The sequence below is a fragment of the Simochromis diagramma genome, unplaced genomic scaffold (assembly GCF_900408965.1).
Source record: "Simochromis diagramma unplaced genomic scaffold, fSimDia1.1 OVJJ01000596.1, whole genome shotgun sequence".
NCBI classification, from domain to species: Eukaryota; Metazoa; Chordata; class Actinopteri; order Cichliformes; family Cichlidae; genus Simochromis; species Simochromis diagramma.
The window spans coordinates 7,896,946-7,911,418 of record NW_024387245.1 but is presented as its reverse complement, the minus strand read 5'-3'; the positions used below and the strand labels follow the sequence as shown (position 1 = coordinate 7,911,418).

The 14,473-nt window shown below is 39.6% G+C and overlaps 1 long non-coding RNA gene across 1 annotated transcript in view; it reads right to left on the bottom strand.

Annotated features, from left to right (window-relative positions):
• The window catches only part of LOC120747506, a 58,772-nt gene extending 45,726 nt beyond the window's left edge, over positions 1 to 13,046 (bottom strand). Inside the window, exons 1-2 of the long non-coding RNA XR_005699140.1 lie at positions 12,493 to 13,046; positions 11,831 to 11,973 (exon numbers count right to left, since the gene is read on the bottom strand). This is a non-coding gene — a long non-coding RNA (uncharacterized LOC120747506). The remainder of the gene's footprint in view (positions 1 to 11,830; positions 11,974 to 12,492) is intronic.
• Between the last annotated feature and the right edge of the window lie 1,427 nt (positions 13,047 to 14,473).

Here is a 14,473-nt window from a genome sequence, read left to right as displayed (position 1 = left end):
AGCCTTGGCTGATCCCCCCCTGTTAACACACAGGCTCGTACACTGCAAACTAACCGGCACAGGCCAAGGTCTATTTGAGTGTGTATTCACGAACCTTTTAAAGTACACATATAACAACATTTCTGACTTCAAATGAAAACCGCTGAAAAATAAATGTAAATAAAGTGGCAGCGTTTTTTATTTTTCTGTGAAGGGCGCCATACTTTTGTGTTCTTATTCAAAATGTTAACTATGAAGCTATTTTTATAAGCATCTCCTTTAAATTTGATTTGCACTCTCGCACTGGTTTATATTTTAATCAAGCTCCATTACTTGGAAATACAAATCCACCCTTTAGGATTTGGAAAGGTTGCCACATGTGTCCTTGGAATATGAGAAAAGAGACCTGGAAATGCGGAACAGTATAACCCTTCTCCACTTTCAGGAACAAGAGATGCTGCTTCTAGAAAATTAGGGATTCAGGTTTTTGCAGGTTGACTGAATTTGTGCATCATTATATTTGGATGAGAAAACATTTGTCCCTTTAATGGCAGAGACAGACATAATGGACGATGGACCGCACCAGTCTACAGTCAACTTTAAAGTCTCCTTGCATTATCACCCCTGTCCTGTTTCCTGTTGACAAGCAAAGCAAGAAGACCAAAAAACCCAAATGTGATGCACAAAAGGAGAGACACACTAGACGAACTGTTAACTTCTTCAACCCACTCCCATTCATCTTTCCCTCACACACAACACACATTCACTCACCCTTTGTTCCAGCTCTCCCTCTCCTATCTTTTTTCTTTTCCAACCCTCTCCTCCGCCTCCTCCTCCCTCGCTGCCTCTCTCTATTCAACCTCTTTCCTCTCAGTCACTGCCTTTGACCTCGCTCCAGTATAAAAGCTAACCTTACACGTCAGAGAAAGGTCACTTGCACACAGGGGGAGGGTCACGGTGAGGTTGAATTCAAGCCCTGGGGCGCTGCCTATGTCCCAGAGGACTGTGGGCAATGTGACAAGGATGAGGCGGGAGGGGCTCCCACTTGACCTTAGGGGGTGTTGTTCATCTGCACACATATACAGCTGTATGCAGTCACTGTGCTGAATATACGGATCTAACATCTAGAAGATCATTCAGATACCAAGAATAAAAACCAGCAAAAAAATGAATGGGCTTTGGTTTGAATAAAGGCTTAGATTCACATCAGTGAAAAAACATTAGCACACGTTTCTCGCCCACATGGAATAAATGTGCTCGCTATATCTTCATATTATAAAGCAGCTGGTCATAACTCATTTGGATTATTCTTACTTTCTATATGCCTCACTTTTCACCAGTTGTGCGCATGTGTGCGCATGGGTGTCCAGTGATTGCCTCCTCCAAACTGATCTGTCTTCCTCAGAGGAGGGTGACAGGTCCCTCTGTGTCTCACAATAGAAAGACAACCCCCTCGTACGCACACACTGAGTCACACTTACCATACAGCCAGATGGGCTTGTGTCCCCCATCGCCAGACAAATTAAGTTTGGGCCTCCAGATTAATATTCAGGCAAAGCAGCGGCTCTATATAATTGAATCATGGTGCCATGAGTGTACAACAGGGGCTACTTTAGATGCAGTCACCATGTGCGCACCCACACACACAGACACACACACACACTCCAACATCAACACTTGGCTGCCAGCTGCGCTCACTATCCTGTCTGCTGGTTGGGGACAAGACATGAATACACAATCACAGCTCTGCATGCACCACACGCTGTTTTATGGTGGGTTTTGTGTTTTTTACCTGTAGGTCTCCGCCTGCTACCTAAAACTCTATTGAAGTACACCTTCTGAAAAATACAGTAGAGACACACAAAGGTTTATATTGTTTTTTTAATGTCGGAAAAATATGTCTGTACTGTCACTAATGAAGTAAGCAGTAAAAGTTTTTTTTTAAAGTAGACGGTGGTGTTGATTTTTAAATTAAATTAATTAAAATGTAAAAAAAGAATTAAAAAACAACTTGATGTTAAGATTGTGTGTTTATGTTACACTAGTGCATCTCAAAAATGTAGATCATCTCGTATTTTAATTCAAAAAGATAATTTTTTATTTTCTAGACTTGTTACATGGCAAGTGAAACATTTTAAGCCATTTTTATTATTTTCTTTGTTTGCTTTTAGCTCATGAGAGGTCAGACATCTAGTATATCAAATTATTAGAATATTTCCTATGGCCTGTAAATGGACTGGTTATACAGCGCTTTTCTACTACCAGAGCACTTTATGTAAAATGCCTCGTTCACCCATTCATATAAGCACTTTCTTTCTGTTCTTTCTTCTGTGCTCAGACATTCATACTCTCGTGGGTGCATCTGAGAGCAACCTGGGGATATTTGGTGTGCAGTCAGGGATCGAACCACCAACCTTTGTAGTCAGTAGATGACCTACTCTACCTCGTGAGCTACAGCCACCAGCTCCAGAACAATACAGAAATGTCCAACTTCTGAATTCACAACTTGGTTGCAACTCATATTAGCATAAATTACTACATCAGTGTGACAAGGAACGGAGTTGATCAGCTGGTGGCTCTGCTGAGGTTCAGCTCATCTGTATTTTGGGGTTTTTGGGAGTTTTTCTCATCATTCTATTGATAATACGTCACAGATTGCTTGTGGGGTTCAGATTAAGTAAGTTCACTGTGAGCAGGTGGAAACACTTAAGCTGCAAAAATAAATCTCTAATCTCTGGGACCTTGATTTCCAAATGAAATGCACAAAAAAATGACTTTCATCAGAAAAGAGCAACAATCCAGCTCTCTTTCTTCTTAGCCCATGCAAGATCTCTGGCTTATGACTGACTCGATATTAGTAACGCTACAGTTGTAGCTTCTTTCCTGAACATGTCTGAGCGTGGTTGGTGCACTGACACCAGCCTCAGTTCCCTCGTCCATTTGTTGAACCAACTTTTCCGCATTTCCAATGTTTGAATAATCATTAAACTTAAAAAAAAAGACTTGAAATGTTCACTAAATGTCGAATGAATATGGAGTACATTTAAATCACGAAGAAAAACGTATTTCTCGCGTGTTCTTTTTGATCAGCCGTGATACTTGCTGTTCATCATTGCTAGCCAAGGATCAGGCTGCTTAGGCTAACTCCACTTGTAATGCTTAACAAATTTATTTATACCACCATCCAATATAAGCTTTATGCTTAAGGTTTAAGCTCCACTGATTTTCATACTGACTGTTTTACAAAAAAGGAGAAAATAATAAAATGTGTTATTGTTTTTGATTAAGATGCCAAATTACAGTTATTTATTTGTATTGCTGAGCAGAAAAATTAATTTTAGTGGTTAAATGTTATGCTTGATTAATTTCTGTGGAGTTGTGTCAGCTCAAATTTGGCTATAAAAACATTCATTCAAGTTCTCATTTGCCAAATAAATACTACTTTTAGTTTTAAACAAGGTTTTGATGGATTTCTAAAATATGTTGTGGACTAATAAATTTATTAAGCACTGTATATGACCTGCAGCTTCAGATGATGTGCCTGCATCAAATGCTGCCATCATGTCAGCTTAGTATTTAAGTATGTATAAATAAATAAACACAAAAGGTAATTTCCTTGAACCTGTGATGGTTCATGCATGTCTATACATGTTGTGCAGGTGGAAGCCATAGGTAAAAAATTATTTAAATAAATAGTAATTAAATATTTAAGGTTCCTTTTGATGAAGATTTCTTTTTGATGAAGCATGCCTCTTGAATTCAAGTTTTATATGGTTACCGTTTTAGCACTTTAACGTAAAAGTATTGTTAGTGCTCCTTTGAGGAGGAGAATTCAATTAATCATTACCTCCAGGAGCTCACTTGGAAGAACGTTTTGTTTTTTTTAATTAGCAGAAACAATAGTGTGAAATGCAATAATTGATCAGTGGCTTTCTTCCTCCAAAAGACACGCTTTTTGGTCCCACAGGGAAGAGCAACCAGGTGCTTCAGAAAATTAATATTGGATTTCGAAGTGCAGCATGTACCTGTCAAAGCAACGATCTGACCGTGCACATCAGCCAAGCTGCAGTTTGGAGGAAACATGCACAGAAAAAGGGGGGAGATTAAAAACGTTGTGATTTTTAAATTTTTTTTTTTTTTAAATCACACTTTTATATACTTTGACAACATAGTTGTTATTCCCCAAATGCATTTTTCGCACCTTTTTTTTTATTGTTTCAAAAAGGTGACAAAATATCGATCCTAATAATAGATCAAGTGCTAGCCGGCTCAACAAGCTGCTACACTGCCCACAAACACCAACACATACACAGACTCACACCTCCACAGTCTCTTTTGCTTCCTGTTCCTCTCACAGGCTGTCACCCTCACAAGTTTTGGTGCAGAGAGAGGAGGTGACATGGACAAGCGAACACACACACACACACACACAATTCATTTCTCACCACTCTTTTGCAGTTATCCCACACGACCACCTCCTCTTCTTCGCTCCTTTCTGTCTCTCGCCCTCTCTGTTACACACAAGGTTCAGTTGTGGGTTATCTGCCACTGGCCCTGCTCATTAAATTTCATGGCGAATATCCAACATACATCCAGTTTTGTCTTCATCATTTCTTTAGGGTTTTGCATCATGTAAAAAACATTATGTGCAAATAAATCTGCATTCATTCCCAGCTCTTTCCAAACACAAAATGATGAAGACTTTCTGCCAGTGAGGCGGTAATAGCACCCAATTTCTGCCTTTTTGTTAATTTCGTGACATCTCTACTGGCAAATATGAGCACAGAGGACATTCGAGAGGACTGAAGGTACCAATTAGAGTCATTTTGGCATGAATACCACCTTTACTCCTCTCACTGTTCCAACCCAGTATCAGCACACAGACATACAGTCTTTAGTTTGCAAAGAAGCTTCCACATACTTTAAGTGATTAAGTCCCTAATGGCAACAAGGCCAGACCGGTACAGTGGTATCTGGCATCCACAGCCGCTTGGATGCTGTGTGAGAACTATCACTTCCAGTGATTAAATCCCAGCACTCATCTTATCTGAAGGCAGCAGGGCAGGTAAAGTGCACTGCAGTGGCAACTGTTAATCTGAGGGAAGTGCTGCGCATTCTCAAAGAGCAACCTGGTTTATAAACACCACTTCCTGTGTGGGTGCCTTGTTGACTGAACCACACTTCACTTTGTTTCTCTCTACACTAAACTGGCTCTGTGGATTTCACAAGGCAAAACATGTTTAGTAAGTTGTAAAGGCTGTACGAGGACAAAGTGTTCACGTGGATGCCAGATACGGTTGGTGTCGTCCCAGTACGTGCAATTGCAGTCTACAGCACTTGAGCACAATGTCACATAGCCAGATAGAAAAAAACGCATCCCATGCAGTGCACTCAGCCAACACTCATCCTAATAAGATATTCACAGCTGTATCCTACAATTTACCATGGTTTATGGCAGCACACTAGTCCAGCCACTGGGGGTAGTGCACCTGCTGGTTTCAGGACAAACAACAATCAGCAGACTCAAAAATTAGAGGACATGGAAGACTGAAGCTTCTTATGGTGCATTCGCACATTCTTTGTGTAAATACATGAGTGTTGAAAAAACTACAAATCTTCGCCCCTGACAGCCAATGAGGACTACGACTGATAGCTGGAATCACGTTACGCTAACCCTTGATTTCACTCACGTTTCTTCCTGTGCATTAGTTGAGAATGACCGAGCTAAAATCCTGTGTGACTTCCATATACAGACAAACTGGTGATAGCTAACCAACCAGATATAGCAGTGGTAGCCAAGGTTATTATCGTTAACGAAAACTAACGAAATAATGAAAACTAGAAGTGAAAAAACATTTTCGTTAACGGAAATAAAAATAAAAACAAAAAAAGGAAAACTAACTAAAACTGTAATGAGTGTTCACAAAACTAACTAAAATTAACTGAATTTATAGCAAAAATGTGTTTAGTTTTCATTGATGTGTGCGTGTCATACAATAGTCAAGGGTGAAAATGAAGTTTAGTTTCCAGATTTTTTTCTTGCTGTCTCATTATGCCAGCAGGTGGCAGTACGTTAGTCGAGTCGTCTGTGTTGCTGCTCCGTCCACGCGCAGAATCATGTCAGGAAAAGTTGGGAGAAAGCGCCGGAGTCCAATTTGGGATTACTTTGAATATGACTGTGTTTTGGATAAAGCAAGTGTCTTGTAGTGGAAAGAGACAAATTATGAGGGACATTTCTAAAGGGAAAAAAATCCCACAAACCTTAAAGTGCACTTGAAAAGCTCACACAAGAAGGCTAACCTAGCTTACCTTGAGAAGGTAAGGGAGCACACTCAACCCTCATCCCCAGAAACAGAAGCTAACCCCAGGCAAGGCAGCATGATGCATCCCGAGACAACAGGACGGGGATATCTACATAACTGTGAGTCAATTGCCTTCAAAAAGTTTATCAATTCACTTGAACCAAAATTACGAACACCCGGTGCTGCAAGAGTTAATAGTCTCATTGGGGCCAAGATATACATTTTATAGTTGCCTGGTATCAATGGTTGTTCATCTGCCTTTATTTATTTAAAGAACCCACAGGTGGGAATGTGAGTTGTCTGTCTCTGCGTGTTAGCCCTGCGACAGACAGGCGACCTGTCCAGGGTGCAGGGTATGGTAGCTGGAATAGCAACATACCCAAGGATAAGCAGAAGAGCATGACTGATATGATGAAACTGGGATTTTGTTACACTTAATTATTGCAAACACAACTAAAACTATAACTGAAACTAATCAAAACTAAACTGAAACTAAGGATTTTCAAAAAATAAAAACTAAACTAGCAAACAATTGGTAAAAGCTAATTAAAACTGATATAAAATTGAAAATCTGAAGTCAAAACTAAATAAAAATAAAAACTAATGAAAATTGCAAAACTATTAAAACCCTGGTGGTAGCCAAGTAAAGGAAGACGGCCAAGCTAGGCGAATGGCTTCAGCATCAACATCTAAGATCTCTGTCCAGAAGAGCCCAATCCTACGAACAGCAAAGATACTGCACAGGCCTCTGGTGAAGGACCCAAGCTTGAAGGATAAAGACCAGTTTATTCCAAGATCCAGAAGTTTTTCACTGAAGCAGAAACATTTTAACCTTCACAATTAGAATAATATTGCATTTATGACACTTGGACTGATGTTAAATATGTTTTGTTTTTTTAAAACAGTGAACTTATTTGATCCGCTCCAATCTTCCTGTAATATTACACTTAGTGTTTTTTGTAATGCATGCTACGTATGTGTCGTACTATGATTTAATCATGAGGTGGCCTGTTTTCTGCCTTAAATATCATAATTATCAGAGATTGTTAGTATGACTCAAGTAAACACGTTGTGAGAGGAAAAATGCCATTGGGAAATGGTGGAGCCACATTTATGAGTTATTCATAGTAAGAGTCATTTAAGTCTTAAGTCTTAGAGAGTGATGTATAAAACCTAAATGACAGAAAATGTTTAAATTAGGGGAATAATGAAAACACCATTTGAAAAGTCTTTTATGTACATTGCTCAAAAAAAGGCCCACTTTAATCAGAGTATAGCATCGAGTCAGGTAAAATTCCAGGACACTGATGAGTTCGGTTAAGCAGCAGAGGAGGTTGTTAACCAATTTCAGCTGATTTAGTGTTCATGAAATTAACCGGTGCACTAGAGAGGCAACGTGGAGGATACTGACAGTTTCTCCATCCTCATCTTTTCTGTCAGTTTTTTCACTAGCTTTGCATTTGGCTAGGGTCAGTATCAATACTGGTAGCGTGAGGCGACACCTGGACACAGAGGTTGCACAGGTAGTCCAACTCCTGCAAGACGGCACACCAATACGTGCTATTGCCAGGATTGCTGTCCATCCCAGCGCAGTCTTAAGAGCATGGAGCAGATTCCAGGAGACAGGCTGTTACTGTAGGAGAGCTCGATGGGGCGGTGCAAGGTCCTTAACTCATCAGCAGGACAGGTATTTGTTCTTTTGTGCAAGAAGGAACAGGATAAGCACTGCTCGAGCTACAAAATGACCTCCAGCAAGCCACTGGTGTGAATGTCTCTGACCACACGATGAGACAAAGACTTCATAAGGGTGGCCTGAGGGCCTGACATCCTTCACTGTGCCTTGTGCTCACTGCCCGGCACTGTGAAGCCACACTGACATTTACCAGAAAGTACCAGAATTGGCGAGTTGTGCAATCGCCTTGTGATCGAAACCGATCGCTAAAATTACTTGAGGTCAGTCGCTAAATGTTAAAAAATTCAGTCTAATTGTTCCATTAAATTTGTTTTTCTAAGGCAATACAACACATTAGCTAGTCAAATAGTTCACTTCATATTTTATATTGTTATTTCTTTTAAATCTCCAAGAACAAATGTAATCAATTAAAATATGAACTACTTCAATGCTTATGCACTGACAGAAACGCTGTCTATGAGTTTGCTCATGTTAGAATCTGCGATCTCATTTAAGAACCAGCTGTACTGTTGTAAAGTGGAGCCTACTTATTTGTTTATTGTGCTGATTTTATTAAATTAACTAAATCATGGAACCATCTGAGCCCAACTTGGCGGTGTAGAGGTACGCTCCTTATCAAATAAGTATGTCTAAATGCTTTCTGGAATCTTAACACATGCATCTGTGATTTCCCAATCATACCCCACATACGACACGACGTTTTGCCACCACGTCTCCTGAAATCAACAGTTACTGTCATCTATTAAGGTGTGTTGAACTCACAACATCCACAAACAGAAACAGCAAAGGAGTAAATTAATCTCAACGCCCAAAAAAGACAAAAAGCCCAGAGAGCTGCTCTGTTTTCGATAAAGGATGACACACCCTCAAAGCTAAACCTTTAATCGCAGCAAAAGCACTACTAGTGACATGCTTTATGCTTTGTAATACCACACCTTTATTAACCTGTACCACAACATAGCTAATCAGGGAAACCTAGGCCTTTGAACTGCTGAAAACAACATACTGTAAGCTGCAGTGCTGGCAAGATGAAAGTCTCAGCAGCATGAATAATTAGGCCAGCAACACCCAGCTACTCTCTTTTCACAATTTAACACAAGTAGATAGAAGGTCATTGTAAAAGAGGCACAGGACAGTCTGCAGAACTGGAGAGGTGATGACGTCATGGCGACACAAACCAGGAATAGTTCGTATCACTGAAGAGCAGGTAAGAGAAGACCTAGATATCGCCGCCAGGCCCTGCAGCCATGTTTTTCAATGTCTGAACCACTTAGCGAATGAGAGAGAGACACAGAGAGAGAAAGGGCAGAGAGAGAGTGACACACCAGATATTTCATAGCCTAATGCAGCCTGGAAAGTGGCAGTTCTGTTGAAAAGCACACGAAGCCTCCAGGCAGCTTTCTGGACCTTGGTAATCTTCTTCAAATCGCATGCCTAATGCTCACTCACACCCAAACACCCATCTGAAATGTTCCCAAAAAAGAAAAAGAAAAAAAGGCTGACCGGCCGCCTGGATGGCTGGATGGCCGGATAATTGACTGGGTGAGTGAAATCAATGCTGTGAACTGGATGTGCTTTTCAGCTCCACTAACAGCACACTGGTTCAGTAAGAGTTCAGCATGCCACAGTAAATGGTCTGGGGGGTTTGTGTGGCTCAGCTGGGAGGACACTGAATCACCGCTCTTCACATGAATCCGCTACAAAGGCTGCTCTGCTGGCGCATGTCACCGAAAAGAACTTTAGAGACGAAGAGGCGGAGTTCATGTTACACCGTCCATCATTTTTAGTCAAATGAAACGTGAATAATCACTAACCATAAGGTTATTTTTCATTGTTATCATTCGCTGGGAGCAGCAGCCACTAACACACAGCTGTCACTGTGCCCGAACAGGCAAACTTATATAATGAAATTATACAATTAATTAAGACAGTACAATTAAAATATGAGTAAACCATTTACAAGCAATTACCTCAACAATAACAGTGCAAGTAGAAGTGCATTAAACTGTAGCTGCATAAGCCAGTAACACAGACAAAGACACACACACAGAAAAAATGCACAATTAATAAAGCGCAAAATACAAAAACAACCAAAATCTCTGAATTTATGCACCAATAAAACCTAAAACATCAGTAAAATTTGTTTGGGCAAAATATTTAAAAAATAGGGGCAGTGATAGGCAAAACATGTGCAGCCTGAAGAAACTGCCTCCAGGTCATTTAAAAATCACCTTAAATTTATTCACCCAAACCTGCTTCTTAACTTTCAGTTGATTTTGCAGCTGATTCCAGGAGCTGCAAATTTGAATGCTGAATGCTCTTTAGCCAAATTTAGTGCAAACCTTCGGGGCAGACAGAAGGAACGAGTCGCAGAACCAGAGAAAATTATTTCCTACACTTAATAAGGGTATTCTTGCATTGCAAATATAACTGTACCAGTGACTGAGTCTCCAATATGACAAAAAAAATAGACAATCTGACCCAAGCGATCAATGTACAATGGTGGGTAAGAGCTTTAAGGTTTGTAGTAAATGTGAGTCCGTCATAATAGACAGTATCCAGATAGGATAGAATAGAATAGAATAGAATAGAATAGAATGCCTTTATTGTCACTATACGGTTGTACAGTGAGATACAGAGCATCTCCTACTCAGTGCAAACATGCTGGGGGGGCACAGTTCTGCAGCACTATATACATACATATGGACAGTATTAACAGAGGCAAAAAATATATATATATAAAATGTACAAAATGTGTGTGAAACGTGCTCCATTTCACAACTATAAACAATCCTTTTGTATATTCCTGGATCCAGATCTGGATCTTCTGCAACTCCAAAAGACTCCAAAATCCTGACAGAGGAAGAACTGTAACGAAGCCTCGACTAAAGCACTGAAGAAGATTGTCATGAGAGTTTTGATGACTTCTCTTGGTTGTTTTTTTTTTGTTTGTTTTTTTATTCTGCAGACTAAACCCTCACTCAGAGTTTCAAAATCAGGAAGCATTTCTCCCAGGGAACCCATATGGAAAAGAAATAGTAAAAACATATATGATTTACTCATGAAAGTGGCCACTTTCTCATTACTTTCATATATTTTTTTAGTAAGTATACAAAACATACAAGTTTCATTATATAATTTTTCAAGGGATCTTATATGTGTTTTCACTCTTGTATGCTTTTCATACAAGTTTCATACAAGACAGATAAAAACTTTATAAGATTTATATATATCTTTTCCATATGGGAAGTGATCAGAAGTCAGCAGTGCTCTATGAACATGGGATTTCCTGATCCTGCTAGCACTCGCTACAGTGGAAGGAAATCCCGCAGCACACTCTGCACAGCACGCTCCACTCTGCACAATGCAAAGCTGCACCTTTCTGTGGCCCGCAGATTCCACAATGCAGTGTTTTTGGCTTTATGTTAAAAAGGAAACCAAACCTAAGCATTGCACACGCACACATACACATACACACACACCTTTGGACGCCTGCTTGTTGTAGCTTCAAAACAGAAATACAGAAAATCTCCTCTCTTAGCTCTAGGCAAGACATTAAATAGGGATATCTGATAATGTCAAACGCATCCTTGTAAATAAATACATCTACTTCTCATTAACTGTTTTATTTAACTGAAGATTAAAAGCTGAAAAGCACACGATCTGAGAGAGGTGTCTTAGTATGATTTTTTTCTAGAGCAATTTCTTTGCTTAAAAAGCTTTTCATCTGGATGGAAACTGTTGCATGTCAATGGCATACAATGAAGCTGTAGTTGGAAAAGAAAAAACATGCACAGCTAAAAAAAATAATGCTCCTCCAGATTTCTGCTGCATTTAGGAATAACTTGTTTTTTACCTGATACATGGCTTCCTGTGAGTTCCACCTTCATGTGTCATTTTCTTCTCTGCACTTTAGCTTAGACCTACACAGGGTTTTTTGGGAAACAGCTTTCTATGCAATATGGCCTTTCGTACAAACGTAAAAGGCCTTTTGGGTCACTAAAAAAAAAAAAAAAAAGTCTTCATTCAGATTTTCCAGAGTTGAATAAAATTTTGGTGAAATTTTGCATTCACAATGAGATAATGAAATGAATTAATATATTAAGGGGGGTTTATAATGAATATTGTTTAATACATAGGGATATTAATAACTATATGCCTATATGTGATAATGTGATTAGCCCACATATTAAGGAGGAATGAAAGTACATGCAGGTATATATGCACATATAGGAAGATATCACCATCTGTTGCTTTGGCTTGCTCTTAGCAGCACTTGAGATTTTTTTTTTTTTAAATCATTCAAATAAATCTAAAATAATAAATAATATAAAAAGTAACAGACAGTTTAAAAGATGGAGGTAAGCTTCAAAAATAGTGTTTTGGTTGATGCCATATTGGGGGGGGTTTGGCACCGGAAGTAGCCTTATGAGCTAGAACTAGCTAGCTTGGTTTGCAAAACTCACAGGCACATATTGGCTAATTAGCAAGCTAATAAATTACTAGAACTTCACTCACCAAAGCTGAAGCAAAGACTTCTTGAATAGTCTGTACCACGTAGCAAGTCATGATATTAGCCATATAATCTAGATAACGGCTGGAAAGAGACTCTGATTGGAAAACATGTCAGTGAAAGTGGCCACACCCCTAACTCAATTATCCAAGTGGATGATTTTTATTTTTTTTTAAAGAAAAAAGAAATCCCCACACTCACAGCTGCAATGAGAGAGGGGTAATAGCCATATAAGCTTAACGTGTTTTTGAACCAGGGTGTAAATATTCTGTAAAGTTGGCCATTTTAATATAGTGTAAGGGGTCTGACTCGCTTTTGGGTCCAACATGAAGTGCCACCTAGGGGAGCTGCAGTTGGCTTAATTTTCCATCCCTTCACTTGGAACTCAGTGTCTCCTTGCTTTTAGGCAGCACCGATGACCACCAGTTATAGGAAAAGTCATACTAAATATAGCGATAATGAGGTGATGATCACTGCTGTGGGTGAGTGGGATGTGAAGCACTCAACCTGTGTTGACATGCATTTCCACATTTATGTATATATGATCTTTCCTTGTTGATGAAGCTTATAGTTAGTGTGAGAACAGGTGACCCTGAGCCCTCTCTTAGTTGTGCTTAAATAGCCTTAGGCTGCTGGAGAGTTTCCCATGCACTGAGCATCAGCCATTTTCACTTTCTATGTGTTTATACAGCACTACTGAATTTAACCATTAGTAATTATTAAACTCTGGAACTTTCTCCCACAGTGTGTCTTTTGTTCTGTCTCATTCCCCTCACCTCCACCTGGTCACAGCGGATGGCCACCCTTTCCTGAGCCTGGTTCTGCCGGAGGCTTCTTCCTGTTAAAAGAGAGTTTTTTCCTTCCCGCCATTACCAAGTGCTTTCTCATTGGGTGCTGTTTGTTTATTGGGGTTTCTTTCTAATATTGTAGAGTTTTCAGCTTACAATATAAAACTCCTTGAGGCGACTATTGTTGTGAATTGATGCTGTATGAATAAAACTGAAATGACTTTAATATATTTATGTCTCTGTGTCCAAAAATTCCTACCCAACAAATAAAGATCCAAACAGTTGCATGTCTGGGTACTGAGTGGAAACACCGGCTCAGTCATGTATAAAATATGACCATGTTGAGCACTGCAATGTTCTCCCTGCACTTGGCCTCCTCTTCACATGTCAGGGCCTTTCCTCTCCGTCACATGGGCTCACTCATCATCTGCAACTATCACCGAGCGGGCAGGCTTCCACTCTTGCGCCCAGGGTACCTCCAAGACAGGCGCAACGTTTAAATCAGTCCCCAGGAAAAACTGGATCTCTTCCACTGTTTAATTCCACAGACTTCGAGGCATGCAGTTGCTAGGCAACAGTAGAAATGTGTGCCCTTCTCTGATATCCATGTTGGTTTCATTTCTGCATATGCCAGCTTTGACTCAGATCTAAGTTAAGGAGATAATTGTCATTTATAAAAATACACCCCCAAAGCATTAGGCGAGATTTAGCAAACAAATAGCTTCAAATGAAACTGTGTGTAGTTTTGATTTTCCATGTTTTTATTTATTGTACAAAGGGAGAACGCTTACACTAAAGTGTTTGAGTCGTGGCTGAAAAAGGGAGTTTTAATGAGTTCTGACTCAGAATACTGAGTTATTCAAATATACTCAACAAACACACTCAGCTTCTTGGTATGCTAACATGCGAAGAGCAAACAAAGTTTCACTGTGTCACAGCATCTGGAACAGCGAGAAATATTTAGCTTCAGAAAAGAAACAGCATATTTTGGCATCTCTTTAAACTAGTACATAGACACATCAAAAAAAAATCAATATTTTGTTGTGTAGCTTGTCCTTATCTTTACTGAACGAACCTTTGCTTGTAACAGACACACATCACAGAAAGCGTGTTTCAGTTCCGATGAAACAATCAGTGCACGTCTTTGTGTTTTTGTGACTGTGAAGCTAAAGAAAAACTGCATGTGTTTGTGTGGCTT